General features: G+C 35.0%; 1 protein-coding gene across 1 annotated transcript in view; it reads left to right on the top strand.

Moving 5' to 3' along the window:
* Nucleotides 1-7027, top strand: part of FAM83B (family with sequence similarity 83, member B) — a 70403-nt gene that overhangs the window by 22988 nt on the left and 40388 nt on the right. The window lies entirely within an intron of this gene.

The following is a 7027-nucleotide window of genomic DNA, read 5'->3' on the forward strand; positions in this document are numbered from 1 at the left end:
AAGCGGCGCACTATCCAGTGCGCCACCGGGCCGGCCCCTGTACTGTTTTATTTTTAAGGGTGAAATCAAAGAAATTGGGAGCCCACACAATTATTTTAAAATGACACTGTAGGAAATGTGACTCAAAGAATGCACTCATCAGTTACACATGTGAAAATTCTCCCCTCAATTCCGGAAGTAGAAGAAAGTCCAATTTTTTTTTCTCGTTACTACTGAAGAAAATGCTACAGATTGCTGTAGCCTGTATATCAGTACATTCATTTTATGTAACCAATGACAAGAAACAGTGATAAGATCAGTTTAAAAAATTATATGCATTTCTCATGTGACTTAACATTTAAACTGGACTGAACCTCTGTATTCTCCTTCCCTTGATAAATCCCTGATGCTTCCTTCCTGATTGGGGACATTCAGGGTGAATTCTTTTAAACTTTTTGCCCTTCCAACCTCGACAGCTTAATTTCAGCTACCTTCTATTCTTCAGAGGAAAAAAAAAATCTGTGATCTTGAGCAATTCTATTGCTTTAATTTTTATACATTTAATTTGTATTTATGGTTACTTTTCCTCTACTTCCCAACACAGCACTCTGGAATGAGTTGCTTACCTCTATCCTGCTGTCATCTCGACCTACTATTTTTTATTTCTTGCTTTTTAACCATTATTCATCTTTAAGAAGTAGTTTCCATCAAGTGTCTGGACCTGTCTTTCTTCCAGACCCTGCAGTCTGAATTTCCCTTTTGTTCCTGGCCTAGCTTGTCATCCGATAGGCCATGGTTGTCCACATGGTCAGGACATGCCAGCACCTGTTAATATCCCTCAGTCTCTTCCAGACCTCTGTTAGTCGTGCCCACCTTTCATCCTCTTAACCATAGATTTCTGCGGTATTTCTTTCTCTGTTCTTTTCCTGTCTCTCCAACTGTTGTTTCTCAGTCTTCTTTGCTAACTCTTTCCATCTCTGAAAATGAATGTTTCAAAGATTTTTAGCCTTGGGTCTCTTCTCTCTCTACATTTTACTTGTTAATGCTGCTTCCCACTTCCACACTTTCAGCTACTACTGCTGTTTACAACTCTGGTGTGTCAGCCTATAATTCCAGCTGATAGTCCAACATGTTTACCTGTATGGTCCACTGGTCTCTCAAATACAACATGTCCAAAATAGTAGCTAGAAGTTTAGCAAGCCCACTAAAGTTTTTCTCCCATCTTTTATCTCTGTTAAACATGTCTTCATATTCTTAGACACCAAGTTCACAATACCCTGCAATTACATATGATTCATCCCTCTCTCATACCCCTAGTTTTATCATCACTAGGCGTATGAGTTTAAGACACTAGGTTTTGGACTTTTGCCATTTCTACCTCCTCCTAATTCTCTCCATATTCTGCCCTGTACTTTTCATGATTAATTGCAATAGTACTCTTAACTCGTCTTACTACATAACAACTCTGCTTTCTCCTTTATTCCTACAGTCACTTGCCTGAATGATCACTGACCTTGTTATCCCTTTCTGATTAGAAATCTCTGTATCTTTGCATTCTGCAAGTGCCGCAGCAGCACTGGCCTCATCCAACATCTTTCTTAGGTTCACCATGCTACTTTTTTCTGCCTTTCTAGATTTGACATGCTATTTTTTCGTGCCTTTGCTCTTTCCTCTTCCAGAAATTCTCTTCTCCATCTCCACTTATTATATTGTATGTATTTTTGAACACCAAATTTAAATGTTATATGTGATAATTTTAAAATATATCCAAAGTCTTTAACAGCCCTCCCTCCAAAAGATGGAGTCAATTCCCTTTCTCTTCTCCATCTCCACTTATTATATTGTATGTATTTTTGAACACCAAATTTAAATGTTATATGTGATCATTTTAAAATATATCCAAAGTCTTTAACAGCCCTCCCTCCAAAAGATGGAGTCAATTCCCTTCCACTTGAGTGTGGACTGGGCTTAGTGACTCCTCTCTAATGAATAGAACATGGTGGTGGAAGTGATGGCATGAGTAGGTTATAAAAGGCATCATGCTTCCCCCTTGCTCTCTTTTGGATTACCCTCTCTGAGCAAAGCCAGCTGCTGTGTCATGACATCACTCAACAGCTTATGTAGAGACCCTTGGGCCAAGGAGCTGAGGCCTGCTACAAACAACCCTGTGAATGAGCTCTCTTGCAGACATATTTCTTCCTAGCCAGCTTCAGATGACTGCATCCTTGATTCATAAGAGATTCCGAGTCAGCACCACCCAGCTAAACTCCTCTCAAATTCTTTATAAACTGTGAGATAATAAATGTCCATTGTTTAAAACCACTAAATTTGGGGAGGGGGGCAATTTGCTATGCAGCAAAAGATAACTAATACAGTATATTTTCTAGGAGATCTGATCTCTACTAATAAAATGACATTACTCCTGAAAATTGTCGATTTATACCACCAACATGTTCCTTGTCATAGTCTGTATAGTGATTATTTGTTAATGCATTTTATAATTTGGTGAATTAGGGTTGATTTTTACAAGTCTGAACTGTTTAATAAATCATGTAAATACATAAAAGGTTAAAATATGAGTCAAATTTCTGAAATCAGTTCAGTATTTTAATCCTTTATATTTTGGGAGATTTCTAGAAGTGTTTATCATCACCTTATGGTTCTTAAAAGACATTCCCAGCAACTTACGTTTCACATTTCTGATTATGACATATATCCTACATACACAAACCAATTAAAGCATCATGATTCTACTAAATCAAGTTACATACCAAGCCAGTTTCTAAGTTAAATCTAAGGTCAAATACATGATCAAAGTGATATAGAGGGAAAGTAATTCTTCTTTATGAGAAAATTCTAAAGTTTAGAACCAAGAAGTCTCCTTTGATGATATTTATATACAGAGAATATAAAAGAAGCTTCCAAAGAGTGCTTTATAGCATTCATGTACATGTGTATGAGGCCTCAGTGTTTATTACTATAGCCACCCTACTTCTCTCCATTTCAGAAGTGATTTGACATTGTAATCACTTCAAGTGTTATAAATGTTAAAAGATCATTGGCTCGTTCTCAATTTATTTTAACCTGTATCAGTATGTTTTATGAAGGTCAAAGAACAGTGCTCTTTAATTATTCCATGAAGTAAACTATTCTTTTCCATTTGGTCTTTTCTATTTGCCTGAAGAAGGTTGATTTAAGGGTGAGGGAGAAGATTTCTTTCAGAGCTTATGTTTAACAGTGTGTCTTTTCTGCTTTAATCACATAAATGCTGTATATATGTAGCCAGTTTCCTTCAGTGACTGTAGTGTCCATTGATTTAAGTGGCTGTCTCAAGTTTCCCATATCTGAATTCAGGAAGCAATGGATCTGCCAAAAATTTACAAACTTATGTCCTAGAAATCTTATTTTTTTCCTCATAGAATACAGTCAGATGGTTCATGTGGTCTTTTTGGATTCTGATGAATCTCTTGATTTTTGTTCAGTATGACACTCTCAAAGGTAAATTGGCAAAACAGGATCTACTTTTTATAATTTAACATATGTGCCTGGGGTCTGCCAAGAAAATGCATGCACATGCCGTACAAAATGTACAAATACTATCTACTTTATGCAGGTGTCCTACATTTGAGAGAGCATACTTGAAGAGATTTTAATTAAGAATATGTGTCATCTTAAGGAACCTAAGAAACAGAACTCATCAGGGGTTTGTCCTCAACCAGCTGGTATTAAATGAACATTTTTCTCTTTTAATGGAATAGACCCTTAAGTTTTTTGTTTAATAGATGACATATTGGAAAGGGTAACAGGCCCTTGGAATTTTGGATTCAAATACAGAATGGTTTTGTTTGGTCAGAAAAAATATTAGAAATAAGCAGGGACCAATCTGATATTGTGCCTTTTGGAAAGAATCTTCAGAATGCACAAATGTGTGAGGCAGGTGAGGGCAACAGTTGTGATCCGGACTCTGGCTCTGCACAGTGCTACATGCTTAAAAGAGTATTTCACTTGATCCTTGAAAACATTGTGGGGTATATATTATTTTCCCCTTTTTCTGATAAATAAACTGGGATTTCAAGAGCTTATGTAATTTGACCAATGTCAGCAGCTGATACGGTGAATCTGAGATTAAGTCTCTGACTCCAAAGCCTAGGTCAATTAATTTGTTACCAGGGTCTTTAAAAATACTTTATTGTGCAGACTCTGTAACTCAGAAGGGACATAGGAAAACAACAATAATAACTTCCAATTCCTGGGAAATTGAGAAGGAGCATTACAAAGAGATATCAAAGAAATTATTGCTGTTTAGCCTGGAGAGAACAAGTTTAGATTAGCTGAAACAGTGACGTTCTTGCAGCAGTAAAGGGATAGATTCAGTACCATTTCAAGGTCCCTTCAGTCTTTATCACTTTAGCCTTGTTTAAAATTCTGTTATACTTCTTTGTACTTTTTGGAGACTTGTACATTTCTTTTCATAATATGTGTGTCTTTTTTATATCCTCAGGTAGATGTGCCAATTTGTGATTGTGATTCTGGCTTTTACTACTTTTTTTTTTTTTTTTTTCACATTTACACGCAGTGTGTATTCAAATACAGTTATTGCATCAGAGATTTTTAAAACACACTCACATATCAAGGCATACATTCTAAAAATAAACGTGAAGTTTATGTTCATAGTTTTTACTTTGTATGTAGTGTATGTGTTTAGTATGATTGTTTCTGTTGAGAGGGGCTTCAAGTGAATTAGGGAAAAATGGGTTATGAAATCAATAACCAATAACATGGCATAGATTTTTTTTAAAAATGAAATAACTGTATTAGTTGTTTACACCAAAAACATAATCCCAACATTCTACCTTTCCAGATTTGGCTGCCTGGTTATAGCACCCACATAGAATAATGAAGACAACCAGGAAATTAACCAGTCAGTCCTCGAGCAGCCAAAATAGATAAGACAAACAAACAAAAGCTTATTGGTGAAGCAGGCCTTTTAGTCCTGAGCCCATTTACCTTCTTTTTTGCACACAATTCAAATAAGCTATCTTTTTCCAAATCCAGATCAGACTACGAGTATTAAATTAAAACCCAAGAAGCCACAGTGACAGGGGAAGGAAGTGTTAGCTTGACATCCAAGAGGAAAAACAAGCAAGAGAAAAACCGTAAGAAGCATACAAAAGAATATCATAAGCATAGTAGCAGAAAGCCGTAGAATATAGAGATTGCCCGTGCCGGCAAACTTTAAAATTGTCATTGTCTTAGATACATTTAAGTAACATAAATTTAAATTATGTTCTGCATACTATTTTTGAGAAGTCAAGAAAGAGTATCCTATGTTTAAGAATTATGACATTTAAAATTGGCAGAATGAAAATGACAAAAATATTTTGATACTTAGTTACATTTTTACAACAGTCAGAAAATCTCATCTGGTTTGAGCTTATATGTGTTAGCTAAAATCCTTGAAAGGAATTTTTTTTAATAAAAATCAATTATATTTGTTGAAAATTAAATATAATTGAATATTGTAGTCAAATCTAGATTCTTGGACATCATACCAAAACAGTAGGAATGCAAAAGAGTAGGAAAATACATTTGACACTATCCTGTTAGTATTTAGCTACAGGTTGTATTTCCTTCACTGGAGTCTCCTTTTTATCACTGCTGCTGCTTTTATTATCACTGCTAATAAAAATCAATTATATTTGTTGAAAATTAAATATAATTGAATATTGTAGTCAAATCTAGATTCTTGGACGTCATACCAAAACAGTAGGAATGCAAAAGAGTAGGAAAATACATTTGACACTATCCTGTTAGTATTTAGCTACGGGTTGTATTTCCTTCACTGGAGTCTCCTTTTTATCACTGCTGCTGCTTTTATTATCACTGCTTCATTCCTTCTCGTGTCTTCTCTCTGAGGACCTTTAGGCTACTCACTCCTTTCAAACAGACCTGGGGATGGCTTTACCAGCTAATATTACTGCTACATTGGTATGGAGATAACTCATGATGTGACCTAATAGGAAAAAAAATATATATATATATGAATAGTACAGAAACCACAGATGGGAACAATAATCGGTACCATGATTAATCTAAAATAATATTTATAATCTCCTTGCTGATAATGAAAGTCTTGACTACCTCGTTATGTATTCTGAGTAGTTTAAATGTTACATATGGGAAAACCCTTAATGATGTTAAAATTTCTGACATTTACTTATATATATTTTTTTTCTTTATATATAGGCTATAGGGATAGAAAATATTCTTTGAACTTTTGACAAAAATGCTAATAACAATTTCCATCTGAAAAATTCTGCCGTTGTCTGGAAAAAGACAAAACAACACAAAAACCTGATGTTAATTTAGCTGTCAAAGTCAGGTCAAAATGTTTAATCTTTTATTTGATAGATTTATATTTTTGAATTTCTTAGTCACTCTCTTTTTGCCTGGACTAGCAGGGTAATGAGACAGTAAAAAAGAAATGTAAGCAAAACTAAGATATCTAACCTCAGAAGAATAACCCAGGTCACAGGGCTCTTTACAGCCAGAAATGCTTTGGGCCAGCAGGTAGGGATTAGATAAGTATACAATGGAAATAGCGTCTGAACTATTTTCTAATCAGCATTCCTAAAATTTAAGGAATTTTGGTGTTATAATTACAGCATAATGAAGTAAATCATCAGTTATTTGGGCCAAAAAGAAGGCCTGAATGGATAACAATAATATTTGAATTATTATACATTTTTAACTATCATTATCAGATGGAAATGGGTGGTCTTTGTAGGTCCTTCATTGCTTTTTGAGAATTAGGACAAAACCCAGAAAAATTGAAGTGCTGTCCATTATTGCCAGTTCGTGACCACTGTCTTCTGGACATCTCCACCTGAGTGTCCTGTAGACCCCAAACTTAGTACTTCCTCAACTGAATGCTTTATCTCCACTGCACTTCCAAACTAGATATTGCCTTTATATTTTCTGACTAGAATAATGGTATTGCCATCTAATCATTTATTCAAAATAGTAACCTTGAAGTCACTTTTTTTTT

This window comes from Galeopterus variegatus, unplaced genomic scaffold (assembly GCF_000696425.1).
Source record: "Galeopterus variegatus unplaced genomic scaffold, G_variegatus-3.0.2 Scaffold308, whole genome shotgun sequence".
NCBI classification, from domain to species: Eukaryota; Metazoa; Chordata; class Mammalia; order Dermoptera; family Cynocephalidae; genus Galeopterus; species Galeopterus variegatus.